This window comes from Durio zibethinus, chromosome 9 (genome assembly GCF_047325235.1).
Source record: "Durio zibethinus cultivar Kanyao isolate XHJ-2024 chromosome 9, ASM4732523v1, whole genome shotgun sequence".
Lineage (NCBI taxonomy): Eukaryota > Viridiplantae > Streptophyta > Magnoliopsida > Malvales > Malvaceae > Durio > Durio zibethinus.
This window is the reverse complement of record NC_143170.1, coordinates 26,751,260-26,766,372: the sequence shown is the minus strand read 5'-3', so window position 1 is coordinate 26,766,372 and position 15,113 is coordinate 26,751,260. Positions and strand designations below refer to the sequence as shown.

At 32.0% G+C, this 15,113-nt stretch overlaps 1 pseudogene across 1 annotated transcript; it reads right to left on the bottom strand.

Moving 5' to 3' along the window:
• Nucleotides 1–4,696: 4,696 nt before the first annotated feature.
• LOC111303594 (uncharacterized) lies at nucleotides 4,697–13,478 on the bottom strand (annotated as a pseudogene). The gene is made up of 12 exons (XR_016345258.1): nucleotides 13,332–13,478; nucleotides 9,890–11,582; nucleotides 9,560–9,613; nucleotides 9,385–9,469; nucleotides 7,973–8,086; nucleotides 7,493–7,654; nucleotides 7,171–7,391; nucleotides 6,651–6,701; nucleotides 6,293–6,343; nucleotides 5,890–6,022; nucleotides 5,652–5,783; nucleotides 4,697–5,246 (listed from the first exon to the last, which is right to left on the bottom strand). The product of XR_016345258.1 is annotated as an uncharacterized LOC111303594 (transcript).
• Nucleotides 13,479–15,113: the final 1,635 nt, after the last annotated feature.

Sequence of the window (15,113 nt, the reverse complement as noted above, 5' to 3'; positions counted from 1 at the left end):
TATATAATGTTCGTAATTTCAGCTCAAGCCAATGTCAGGGATGCATATGTAAGTATAGGGGCACCTTTCGAAGCCCAATACGTCTGGACCTATTGAATATTGGGTGGACTGAGGCGTTGAACGCCCTCCGATTAAAATCTGTTGATTTTCTTCATTGTCCATGGCCCTATTCAATTATTCATGGCTTTTTTTGTTTGAAGGAAATTATTCATGTCCGAGCTCCTTTCGTATCCTATTTGTTATTGAAGCCGAAGCTTGGTTTGTTTCATGTATTAACTTAATTGTGGGTCCCAAGCAGAGTTATTTAGTTCGTATGTTTGTATAATATCCAATGTAGACTGCCAAGACAATAGTAGAAAGTTTTTGGACAATTACATTCCTCAATTTTTTTTCTTTTTTTTTTTACAATCTTTCAATAAATTTGAACTCAAGACAAAAAAAAATGTCTATAAAGCCAACATCAATCGATTACAGGGTTTTTCAATTGCAATTATATGCTAGAAAGCTACCCATGCTTTGCTGCGGGTACATGTTTTTCATTTTGATATATTTAATTTAAAAATAATAAAATATTTAAAAAATATAATATAATAAATTTAAAAATTTAATGAATAAAATAAAATAAAATTAGAGTGTTATAAAGTTTAAATCATCTATGAAAATGCATTAGCTTGGAGTAGAGACATGTAAATTTTTGTGCATGAAATAATTTCATAAATAAAATTACTTTTTTATCAAGAGGGACTGAATTAACTCCTATTTATGAAAATTAATAGAGAGAAGAAAATAATATCTTTAATTGAGGGCAACTTAAGCTTAGAGTAATGACCAACATCTAAAACCATAACTCTAAAAACTTGTTCCACGACTTTCTTGGCATTTTTTTCTTTGCTCTTCGTAATCCATTTTAGATATTTCCCAAACTCACAATAATCCAATATGATGCCCTACTTTAAAAATGTTATTCAAAAAGCATGACAAAAGTAAGGAAAAAAGAACAAACTAAAATTAAATCAGAGTAAAGTCAATGAAACTATTAAGCATTTAACTTAAAGTCAATTAATGAATAAAAAGATCCAATTTAAATATAAAATCATAAAAAATTATATATTTATTAGACGTGAGATAACGTCACACTAACCGAAACATAACAAACAATAAACTTCACATAAAGCATAAAGAAAAACAAAAAATAAAAACCAACAACAAAATCTACATGCATACAAAATACGACAAACTAAATCCTCTTGATGCCTTGAAATCTCAAATATGCCTCCAATAAACAAAATGAAATAAGTCACCAGCTAACTTTGCTGTGAGAATACATTTGATTCATTGTTAAATGTATAATGTCACAATTTTTTCAATATCTAATGAGGATTGCAAGCATACTTAATTATAACTGGAAAAGCGCAAGTAAGATGATCAAAAAGTTAATATAATACCAAATCTATTTGATTTGACCATTGATTAAAAAAAGTAAATGCATCTATATTACATTGATTAAAAGTCTTTAAGACATAAAAATAAAGTCATAATATCCAAAGTAAAAAAAAAAAAAAAGAAAAAAAAAAACCATAAGAAATGCTGGACATCTATTGTTGTTTTGAAAGAGGGACATATGCTGGAGGGAATTCATGCATCCATATTATTAGGTTGCTTATATATATATAACATGCATGATCTAAATGTTTGGTTAACGATTTAATTGATATATCATTTGCACATCATTAATGTAAGAAAATGCAATGCAAAACAATATAATATTTAATCACATGAAATTTGATACATACAACTTAAATAGAAATTCTACCAAATTCAAATAGACCAATTGATGATAATAATAATAATAATAATAATAAATTATTATTATTATTCTGAAAACTTATACATTAGATCATTATTTCATAAAAGAATCTATGATGAATAATGAAATAAACATTTTCCCATGAACTTTGAAACTTTTTCAATTTGAACCTTGTGAATAACAATTGAATCAACAATGAAGCTAAAAAAAAATTAGAGAGATGAAAGGTAGAGAGAGAAAGTGGAATGGGTATGGCAGGAGAAGCAGCCGTAACCGATCAATGGAGGACAGGCAATCACGTTCAGAGTTAGATTAGTGAAAAAGGAAGTTGGTAACAGTTTTTGTTGATAATATCCACCCGGATGGCCGGGAAGCAGAACTGTGGGACAAGATCATGCAACCCGGGAGAATCCTTGTCTTCTACATTTCCCTCAGGAGGATACTGTCTAGGCGTAGCAAATTTGGCTTTTTTTGCTTCAAAGATTTGCGTGAGACTCTCTCAGTCATAAGGGCTTTGGATGGTTCAGCGTGGAATGGATGGAGATTAAGGGCGAGCTTGGCCAAATATGAGAAAGGTTACAATGGCACCCCTGCAACAAAACATGTGCAACGAAAAGCATTCCTTACTCCACCTAAGGAGGATGCGAGACCTACCTATGCAAAAGTAACAAAAAGGCATGCTCCAACGCGGCAGGAAACACTGATGGTAGGCAATGCCAATGCAACAGAGCCAAAGGGGATTGTACAACCGGTACTAGATGACAAGACTCAAACACAAAACAAGATTGTTGTGGAAGAGGAAGAACTAGAGACAGAATGGTTGGAGAAGTGTGCAGTTGCAGAAGTCAAAAACCCTCAGGCTATTAACATACTTTAGCGGTGCATTCTTAGTGAAGGAGTTATGCACTTTTCAATCTCATTGATGGGAGGAAGTATGGTACTTTTACAGTACTTTGAATCCAAAGAAGATATGTTCAGCATGCTTGAGGGTGGCAGAACGTGGCTTAAAGAAGGGTTCTTTTGGACAGTGCCTTGCAGTTATGACTCAATAAGCTATGATAAATTTATCTGGCTTAAGCTGGAAAACAATCTGTTCCATGCGTGGTGCTATGAATTCTTCAAGAAGGTAGGGAATAAGTGGGGCACTTTCATCACAGTAGATCATAGTACTATGAAGAGAAGGCGTCTTGATGTTGCTAGAGTTTTAACCCTTTTTAGGAAAGATGCTTTTATCCCAAACTTATTCACTATTCTGTTAAAAGGAAGCTCTTATAAAGTTAAGTCACGTTGGAAGGATGTTACGATTTCCTATGGAATTCGGGGGTGAAACAAACTGTTCAAGTAAAATCCAGTGCATCATCATCAAGCTCCAGTTCTTTTGAGAATAACACAGTGACAGGTTTCGATGAAGAAGAAGAATGGTCAGGTTGGGAGCATGGGGATCCGAACAGGCAAAGTGTGAATGCAGCCTCGAATCAGCTTGCTTCGAAACTCGTTGGCCTGAGAAGACGAAAAGTTAATGAAACCTTGGGAATGGATGACACAGCTGTGGTTAAGGCTCAGGAGCAGCCAAATTCAAACAAGTCGCGTGCCCTAGACAAGGCTGAAGTGGTTGGGTGGATTATCAATGCCAATGATAAGGAAATAATTGGTGAAGAAAGATTATGCTCTGATGAGGACATACAGGTGGGCGGGGTCAGTTGCTCGGGGTTAAGGTATTCTCCAGCTAAAGTCCAAATTGGCAATGATTGTAGGTCTACCCATGACCCAGATTCCACAACTGGCTCACATTTTAATTTTGGGCTTGAAAGCAGGCCTAGATAAATCAGTAAATAGTGAAGCGTGTTGGGCTGAAATCCAAAATGGGACTTGGATAGAAAAAGATGCGGAAAATATTGACGAAGTTTCTGAGATAGAACTGAGCAGCATGGCTCTGGAAAACCGTGGAAAAACCCAAAGTGGGAAGAAAAGATACATTGTGACCGAGCATCCCACCACCTTAAAAGGAGTTTTAATAATAAAAAAAACTCCTTTATTTTTTATATTTTTTAATGAAGAAAGTCAAAACAAAGGAAAGAAAGAAGTTGATAATGCCATTTTAATGGTTTTAAAAATAGTCAAAACTGATCAAAATGAGTAAAACTTATGAATGAATGGATTTTGTCCTGACACAATAAACAACCAAGTATTTTCTTTTTCAATGGGCAATTTAGAACACAAATACGAATGATGTGAAATATTTGAATTTTGATTCAATTGTATTTGTGTGATGATCATGTCAACACATTTATCACGTAAAAAAGTTTGAATTTTATGTGAATTTGACTAATTTAACATACATATCACACACAATTAATTTTATTCATATATATGTCGATTTTCTTAAGGATATCCATATTTGACACTTAAAACTTAACATTCATATTTCATCGTGACTTTCACTGTTTCACATGCAAAACGTCCATTATGAGTTACTTATTAGTAGTAAGAGTAAGAGAAAATTTGCGAGGTGAAATCAAAATAAAAAGTAAAAAAAAAAAAAAAACCCACTTATAAATTAACTATAAGATTCAATTAATATATCAAATATATGTTAAAGTTCAAAAGATTTCTTAATAAATTTCGATATTTTTATTTAAATTTGTGATGTAGCTATAAGTTATGGTAAACTTTTTTTTTTTTTTATTGTTAATCAATTATTGATTAACTTTTTTATAAATTTTTATCAATTAATTTTCAAATATGATTGATTTATTTAATAAGTTTTACTAATCTATCAATTTTGGTTAGAGATGACAAAATGAACATTACAAAAAATAATAATAAAAATAAAAAGCTCAACAAAAAAAAATTTTGAACCTAACTAAACCTAAATTGACTTGATTCAAAAATCTAAAATATCCAAAATTATATATAACTCAAATTCAAAATAATCCGCATCGTAACATTGATTTTATCAAAACATGTAATGACCTAAATTTTATACTAAAATTTAGAATTATCCACTTTTATTAGTTGCCAGATTTAATTTAAGTCAAATTAAATGACTTTGGGTTCGGAGATTCAAAAGACAAACCGAGCAAAAAAAATCCAAATCTAAAACAGATATTGTAGCAAGTTGAACGCCACTAAATGACCTTAGGCACGGAGGTTCAATTGTCAATGTTTCACCGCACGATAGGGTTCATCCTGCTTGGACTTGGAGTTGGGCTCCTGGGGCAATATGTATGTAATACCGGATGTCGTTGACGAAGCAGGAAAGGTTCCTTGGTCTTGATTTTTCAAGGGTCCCAGAGAAGGCACCACATGTGAGCCTAGAGTACAAGTGTGCCTTCCGTGGTAAGCGATCTCAAAGATTGTTGGGTCGTCATTAGATCGCTGAACTTGCTTTTTAGCCGGACAACCTTGCACATCTCCGTAGGTGCACCTGTAATAGATTCTGTAATGAAAAAAAGGACGGTTATTGGTTAAGCTAGGATTTTACATGTTTAATAGTGGTCATACAGCTAACCGTTCAATGATAGAAGAAGAAAAGAACAGCTAAATCCAGTTAAATTTGTCATCATGCTCTAGTATATATGAGGTCAGGCAAAGCTCAATGGCAAGAATATGCGGAAAATTTATGAATTGCAGGCAGGAAAGCTTTAACCAGTGACATGTTGACAACAGATAAGGTCAGGCCTTTAGGACTCTTCCAAAAGACTGCATGCTTTAGAATTGAAATGGACCAAATATCAATTGCTAATTATTCTCGTGGAGCATTACTTAATATGTATACATATATAGATTATAGATTTGCATTATGCTTTTGTTCTTATTCATTACAAAAGGAAAATTCTCAAACCTTGGATATTTTGAGCCGAGGATTTCTTTTAGTCCATATTTCCTCCAAAAGAAGCCATGATCGTCTGGAGGTCCCTTCACGCGTGTACCATGCCTAACTCGGATTAGTTCCTTCAATCTTGACAGAGTTTTTCTGCAACATAACAATCTATTGCATGAAATGACTTGGGAGTTGGGACAAGGCTTGATTAACGAGTTGAGTTGACTTGTATTGTAAAGTGCTAGTGTTTTATCTATACCTTTTCTTGGAGTCATCTTTGAGCTCCTGTTCCTTGAAATCACAGTCATGGATCTCACTCAAGGGAGTACCTCCAATACAAGGAGGTGGTGACTCTGACATTCTGATTGCTAGTTCTGAGGGTTGTGGCTCTGCTGCCAAAGAGGTATTGGACTAAGAATTCGTAAGTTTCATGAGAACAAGTTTTATGAATACTTAAAAATGTTTGGCAGGCATACATGCATGCATAGCATGTTGTTTTATAATTTAGTCACCAATACTCCTAAAATGTGTAGCATAAACTTTCTATAATGGCAGAATATACATCAGCTGATTTTCTGCTCTTGACTAAATGGCAGTAACTTTGGATTAAACTAGGAAATGCTAATAAAACATCCTCTCAAAGACCCGAATTGAATAATTACCTGATTGTTGGGATTCATCTCGAATCAAAGCTTCAGGAATACCTTCATATTCTGCCAATTTCAAATGCATCAATAGAAGCACACTGGTTTTCCAAATAAACAGCAAAATGAGGATAAATAAATCTAGCAAGTGTCAATACATGGATTGGATTATCCAGGCCCCACACAAATTCAAGTGCATGCAATCCTTTTGGTTTGTTATTTAATATTAACCCTCAACTTGTAGTATGACTAGGGAGATTCATATTTCAAGAAAAATTCATCATTCAGATATAGCTGTGTTTCTCTATCTGCATCTAGACTTAGTTGACAGGAAAAAAAAAATTAGAAACCTTAAAAGTTCAGAAGAATTAATTACCTGGTTGTACACCTATATCTTGTATTGATGCTTCAAATACATCTTCGGGTCCTGTCAATTTCAAATGCACCAGACATTACTAACAGTTTTTCTCAAACAATCGTTTTTTTAGGCATTGAATATTTAATGTTTCTGACATAATTTCCAGTGCAACCAAATGAGAGAAACAGAACAGTTGAGGACATTCCTCCACCACTACGCTCTTTATGATACAATTTATGATATAACTCATTTATTCTTTTTTCAGATTCACATTTTATTTCTCCCTAAGCATTTATATACACACACTCACGAGAAATGATGTATCAGGCTGCAAAAATAGTTGTAAACTCCAACATGATTTAGGATATGACCGTGAACTTTTCTGATTTAGGTCTTAACCATCAACTTATAATTACAAAACAGAGAGGATAAAATCATTCCTATTAATGTAGGATTCGAGATTCAATGAACATCATTGCTCTCTAATTTGCATCAAAATTGATCATATGATGATCAAGGAAGGATACCGCCTCCCCACCTTTTGTAGGGCCGATCGTCTTAGCTGATTCAGCAGTGTCTTCCACGTAATTGGCCCTATGATCATTACAAAGTCGAGTGTACAAATTATACAATTCCATGTTATGACAGCCACGGTTACGTACCCCTCCATAGGAGGTGATCAAAAACCTCGTATCTTGGTAGTCTCGCTTCACCCTTTTTTTCACTGGACAACCCATCATCGAACATTTGAAGTAGTTCCTATACAGAGTAGATAAAGGCACGGAAAAAGTAATAATTAAATCAACAAAACTGTTTAGCAACTTCAGAACTTCCTTAACAATATTAGGTGAAGTAATCACCTTGGATGGGGACTTTCGATAAATTTCTTTCCTTATTTTCTCCATCCATAACAATCATCAGATACCTCACTGTTGGTTCTGGTTCGATCTTCAACTCTACGCCCTCTCGTGGTTTCGCTCACAGAACCTATGACACCCTTGTTTTCATTCTCAGTACAGTTGCTGCAAAATGTTAAACCACTCCATTAAAATTTTCCTTCATAAAACCTTACCCATAACCTTAATTGTATTTAACCAACACTTGCATAATTGACTTCCATAAGTTCAATTTCATCCTAGGTGTGAGGACTGAAAGACATTTAAAGGCGTTTTACATTGGAGGAACGTGGACTGCAAACAGAGCAAAGTAACCCTTCCGGTTTAAGGAAGTGAAGGGCACTACTATTGGATAAAAATGCTTAAAAGGTAATAGGTATAAGTAACACTAGAGAACAGCAATGTCTACTTCACAGAGTACATCAATACAAAAGCTTAACTGACCTTCTTTTGGCCTTAGGTTCATCTTCATCAACGTCTATTTCACAAATTTCTCAAGCCTGATCAAAGTAACCATCTTCTAGCCTCTTGTTCTTCTCTGATGAAAAAAGCTCAATGCTTGTTTTGGTGCCTGCAATTAGAACAATTAAGTGTAATGATAATGGAAAATCAAGGCTGACAAATAAGATTTAACTCAAATTAATAAAATCAAATTACATACACTTCAAATTACGGTTGTTCAAGGTTAAGGTATCCTTGAGGATAACTATAAATTATAATCATGCTCGTCACTATAAGGATTGTCTATAAAATCAGAGAATTCTGCTATAATTTATTTTTTAGAGTTGTAATTAGATATAACTACCTGTGCGTAATTAAAACTATGGATAAAAAATTGTATCAATCCAGAAACGCCAATTGCCATCATAGCAAACAAAACATCACTATTAACATCCCCATTCTGTTTCCTCTATTTTTGTTAAATTTAGTCCTCTGCTTCAATTGCAAGTATCCTTTACTTGCATAAAATGTTGATTACAGTTAAATCCTTAACACTATTAAGGAAAGGCCTGAACTTGTTGATTTGGTCAATTTGACCTTGACATGCCATGCTATCTTGAAAATTTTTTTGCCCCACAACACACAAAAAAGAATTTAAGTTCCAGATTCATGAAGCAATTGAATTAAGTCTCCGATTCAAAAAATTTTAGTAGCATAAAATATATGTAAAATTTTAAAAAATGCAATAAAAAAAAGAAAGACAGAGGAAGGAAAGAGAGAAATTGAGAACGGGAAGGGAATGCGGCACCAATCCGCCTTATTTCGGCCAGATTGGCCTCAATATGAGGATCAAATCTAGACTTTGGACCAAAATGTAACAAAATTCTGGCCGCTTGGCTATGATACTTGTGTGGGTATGTATATCCAAGATTTACACAGTTTTTCCGTTTAAAAGAAAAAGGTAATCTAGATAAAATAAAATAAAATAATAAAGTCATTAGGACCCAAGTATTGAAAAATTTTACAATGAAACAAGCAAAAACAATCAAAATAGTTCAATTGCTAAATTAAGTTGAATATTTTGAATAAGTTGTACACAAACAATAGGGTTTCACTTCTTAACTGGCCAAACAAATTGTCAAGTTAAGGCTTCTAATTTCGTGGTTTAAGGAGATCCAGCATTTCCAGTCAGAATAATGGACCGTTAAGACAGTAAAACTAAAAACCCAAATTAAACAAAAGATTGTAAGATAAAACAATGTATGTTGTGTTGATTGCTTTGTATATTGATAGATACTTACATCAAACGTCCTCAAAGGATTGCATGGAAGTATGCATGACGAAGGAGTCTTTGTCAAGTCTGTTCCACTCCATGAATTGGATGGAAGTATGCATGCCGAAGGAGAGTTTGTCACGTCTGTCCAGTCAATGGATTGGATGGAAGTATGCATGACGAAGGAGACTTTGTCACGTCTGTCCCCGTTATTCTCTCCTTATAATCTAACAGTAATGAACCGTAATTACCTAAAAGAGTTAAAGGACATCAAAAACAAGAAGAGTCGTCTCATAAGGGTTGCAAAGAAGAATTACCTGAGCACTGGCCTTTTTGATCTTGTGTTGAAACTTCGAGCAACTTTTCATCATCTACCAATATTCAAAATAAGCAATGTTAAAATCTTCGCTTCTCATCAGATGTTAGCAAACTTTTCTTTTACGTTATGACTTGGCTTTGGTCTCTTCCAATTAGTATTTTTAGGACGATAATAAAATTTTACTTGTTATCATGAAAACAAAAAAGTTCAGGACTCATGTTATCCAGAAAATAAAAAGTTCATGTACTAATTTAATTGATCTCACAAATAAGCTAATAAATTAGATGATTAATAAAAAAAATAAAACTAAGTTCAAAAGATACATTACCTTGTTGTTGGCCTTCATTTTCTATGGTAGCTTCAAGTAGATCCCTGTCTTCTATCAATTGGGTCATAACATCTTTCTCATTACTGATAGGGGAAAAGATACGCATCAGATAATCTGGCCGATTTCCCCACTCTGTTTCATTCCAATTCAAATCTTCCCACCACTGACATTCTCCTTTGATTATCTTCAAAGTTTTGCTTGACAATTCCATTTTTGATAAGCTTTTAAGCTTCGGGCAATTATAAAAGCCTATGCTTTCTAATTTTGGTGCTATTAATAGACCATTAGAAATGCTGACCAGTCCTGGAAGGTAAAGAAGCAGCAATCTTTTCAAACTGGGGAGAAATTTATTTGACATCATTGGCTTGACAGACGCACGGCTTACCAGACTGGTGACTTGGGGGCAGTCCTCAACAATAATCTCCTCCAAGTTGACAAAATTTTCAATCAAAGTACGAGAGAAAATATGTCTCAGCTGCGGGCATGTATGCAGCGCAAGGAATTTCAACCTAGACATACATCCACAACAATTTGGTCCTCTCCAAATACTCCATAAATTCTTCATGTAATAAATGCTCAAATATTCTAGAGATTCAAGCACGTGTTCTGCAGAACCAGTGTCAGATTCAGATTGATCATCTTCATTTCTTTCGTCATGCATTTCTCCATCAATAAGGGTTTCCATGTTATTATACTCTGCCAACAAGCAAAATTTTAGCCTTTTCATATTCTCGATCCCAAATTCAGATAGATTCATAGCGGTTGCATGGTTGTCCAAGAAAAACGAAGACGAATATTTGAGTACTGCTTCTATTTCGATTGGGATGTTTCCACCATTCACAAACTTCAAGCATTTATCCCAATTTCTGAATTCTGCTTCAACTTCATGAGGTACACGAGATATGATTCTCCTTTTATGATGGCCAACCGTAAAACTAAAGTGTGACAATGAAGGATATATCAATGATAAATAATCTAAAAGTTGGAATTTAGGCAGGTTCAAGCTAAGAGTCTTCAATGTTTTTGAGTTGCATACTTCCTTCACAACAGCTTCCACCGAATCATCCCACCTCTTATCTGCAGGATTCACATCAATGCTTAATTCAGCAAGTTGCGAGAGAATTGATATTATCTCAGGGTGAATCACAAAGTTTGATTTCGACTTCTTTTTGCCACAGATATGATAAAATGATACTCTCAAATGACTTGACTAGCTTTCCAATCTCACTTGGCAGATGCATGATCTGAGTTTCATCAAGATCAAGCTCCTCAAGATTTTTAAGTTTCCCAACCTGAGGTGATAGTTCCATGAAGAGTTCACAACCTCGTAGCAAAAGCTTTTTTAATGAAACCAACTTGGGAAGAGATTTTGGCAAAGATTTTATGCAAGTATGGGACAAATCTAATACTTGGAGAAGGGCCATGCGCTGAAAGAATAGGGCAGGAATAGCTGTCAGCTCATAATTCCCTTGCAAATACAATGCAATCAATGAAGAGCAGTTTGGAGATTTTGGTAGCTCAGACACTTTATGTTTATCATCCGTTAAATGGATCTCTTTGGCAGCCCATTCTTCTTCCTTTCGCAGCTTAGGCAATCCTGACCCACTTGCCTTAGGAACAGACTGCTGCATTTTGACTGAAGTATTATGTATGCTCTCAGTCAATTCCAAAGGATCTTGCCTAACAAAATACTCTGTTCATAAAGCATCAATTACAATTTGAAGAGTAGAATGTAATCTCCTTCATCATGTATATAGACCAAATAAACTTTGAGCAATTGAGAAATAAAAGTTAAATTTAATTACCACTACTCCTATAAAAAGATATATAATCTCCATGTATTTTTTTTTTCTGTGATATTCATAGAAAAATATTTTTGCAGTTTAATATTTCAAACAAATAAATTGACCTCAGAGCAATAAAAAGGTATGGTATATTTTTCTTTCTTCCACACCTATCACCATCATTTCTCATCAGAATTACAACAAGCTAAGCATAAACATGTGCATTTGCACTATAAACCAGAAATTGGAATAAACTCCAAAACTACTATGGGTATGACTTGAGAAACATTTCCTTTTACCAGCAAACAAATAAAAATCGACAATCAACAAATCACAGGTTGAGAAGGCTCTAATTATTATTATTTACCCATTTAAATACCCATCGAAATATTAAATTAATAGTGTTATTCTAAATTTATTAAGTTTAGAATTTAAAAAGTTATTTTGAAATTCAAATCTTTAAAATTATAATATTCAAGTTCTATCAGTTTGTAAATATATAGTAATGTATAAAATAAATTACATCATCAGTCATTTAATTAGGCTTGTTAAACTTTCTGTTTTGACCAATAATAATATTATTATATTAGATATATAATTTTTTCGTTGCAGATACTACATGGGCCCTATCCATGCAACATCTTGAAGTATTCTTTTAAACAGTCTATCTAAGGTAGAGGAGGATAAAATAACTTACCAACATTAAATTCACTATCGTAAGCATAATTTGTTAAAAAAATCTTCATAAAAATTGTTGTCTTTATAAATGTAAACAAGAGAAAAATTCCAACCCTTGAAAAATATACGTCGATAAGCATGAATAACGTAATAGAGAAGATCATTGTCATGCAGTAGTTGTGGAATTAGATATAAAATATATTATCATCTTCTCTAACAGGGCACCTGTCTTGTGAGCATTTTTTCCCACTTAAAGCATGGACATAAATGAATAGATTTAATAATTTTAAATATGATATAAAAATAAAATATAAAAATAATATGAAAAAAAATAAAAAAATGATACAGTTTAAAATTTTAATAAAAATTAAAATTATATATGGATTTAGCAAAATCTAAAAAAAAAAAGGTTGATATTTAACATGTTGATATTAATTTAACCTATAATTTTCATATTTTAAGACATATTTAATACGAAATAAATATGATACAAATAAATGAATTATTATATTTATTTAAATAATTAAAATTTTATCAAATACATTGATAGTAAAGCTTTTTAATTTCACCTATAAAATTAAGATAATAACACATATTCCTTAATATATATTTAAAAAAATAAATAAAAAATTAATTTTAAAAAAAAGATATATGTCATAATTTAAATCTCTCTCGTAGAATTAAAACTTCTCAATCTATCTAATAATTTTTTAAAATAATTATGATGATTAAAAATTGAATGCATAACATACATATATGCATGCATCTTTCTTTTTTTCTTTTTTATGTCTTGCACTTTGTTTTTTGTTTGTAAATTTGAACTGTTTTATCTTCAACAAGGATAAAGATGAATAGATTATAAAGCCTAACACATAAATCAGAAGGAGAGCTTATCAAGCATTTAAATGCTCGCATTTAAAGTTATAAACCGATGGATAAGCAAAGAGATGAAGAAATTAAAGAAGAATTAGTAAACTCACCTGCAAGAATAGAAGCCCATAAATCGATTAAATGCTCGCATATAAAGCAATTGGGTCTTGGTTGTTGTCGAAGAGATAAGTAGAAGATGCGAGCGGAGTTGAAGTCGAGACTGCTAGCTGAATGTTTTTGAACTTCATGGAAGAGAATCCAATTCCTATCCTCAAACTCTGAAACTGGGGTATATAAAAATATAGCCCAAGAATTGAAGGGTTCTTTTAGTCGTAACAATAATTAATTTGACTTTTAACAAGTTGGGGGTCCCTTAGGTTGGTTTAGGTTAGGAGGGGTTTTAAATGCACTTCAAATTTCTTTTTTTTTTTTTTCAAAATTTTTTACAAATAAAATTATTTAAATGTCTTTTTCAAACGTTTTCAAAAATTTATCATCGAAAAGTTAAACCTTTATAAAAAAATAAAAAAAAAAAGAAATTTTATTAAATTTTATAGTAATTTTATTAAATTCTTTTATGAATTAATGTAATGAAAAAATTATTTAAAAAATTATAAATTTTAAAATTAATATAAAAATTATTTTTATTATTTTTATTTTTTAAAAAATAAAATTTTATAAGACTCTAATTAAATTAAATAAATAATAATAAATATAATTTTTTATAAATTTAAAATTTATTATTTTTTAATAAATATTTTTTATCGATAATTAAAGTTTTATACTAGTTTTAACTAAATTGAATTTATTGAAAAAGTCTCTTCATTTACATATCATGATAGATTTTTTCAATTAACATATTAAATTTTAACAAAATTATGTAGTACTCAATTGTATTATTTGTACAATTTTAAAGAGTTTTAGCTTTTATGTGTTGATCAAACTTGATATTTTTTCATTGCCTTTCATAATATCAAAAGATAAAATATTTAATTAGGATTTCATAATATTTTATTTTTCTCTAAAATCAAAATAATAAAAATACTTTTTTTATTAATTTTAAAAATATAATTTTTTTAATAATAACTTTTTTAATTCATAAAAATTTTAATAATATCTTTTTATAATTTTTCATAAATTTTGATTCAAACACTTTTAAAAGGTTTTTTCAAAAAATATTATACTAGAAATCATTAAATAATTTTACCTAAAAAAAATTAAAAAGAAAAAAAAGACATAGAGACAAAAAAAAAAAAAAAAAGGAAATGCGAATAGAACCTCTTTAGATTTGGAGTGTTTTTTTTTTTTTTTCTTTAATAAAAAAGCCTTCGCTTCCTTTCTATTTCCTTTTAGTAAGATAGTCAAGAAATTTCTTTTAAGGATCCACCATGTCTCCAGGGAACTGATTGTGATTTTGATATCTCCGTAAAAGGACCAACGAGTCGACAAGCAGACATGGTGGATCCTTAGAAGAAATTAATACATGCATTTAAATGAAATATCAGAAACTACCAAGCACTATCCACACACCATCCCACCATCCGTGCCAACCTCCAAGTCAACTCTGGCAGTCTGGACCAATTACAGTACCTTCTCATCTCTCACAACAGTGACTTGATCGCTGAGCAGAACTTACAACAGTTCCCACGACGATTTTCAGGTGATTTTACTTCACTCATCTCTTTCTCTATGCATGTCTGTGAAACCAACCTTCTTTCTTCTCTAGGTTTTTTTCTTTGAGTCACTGTTATTCTGATTCAGTGTTAACTCAGTTTTTGAACAAGAACAAAAATTCAACAAGTTAGTGGCATCTTGTCTCTCTAGGCTTCTTGAATGGAAGATATTTAGAGCTGGAAAAGGCTTCAAATTTGTAACCCTTGTAATTGTTGGAT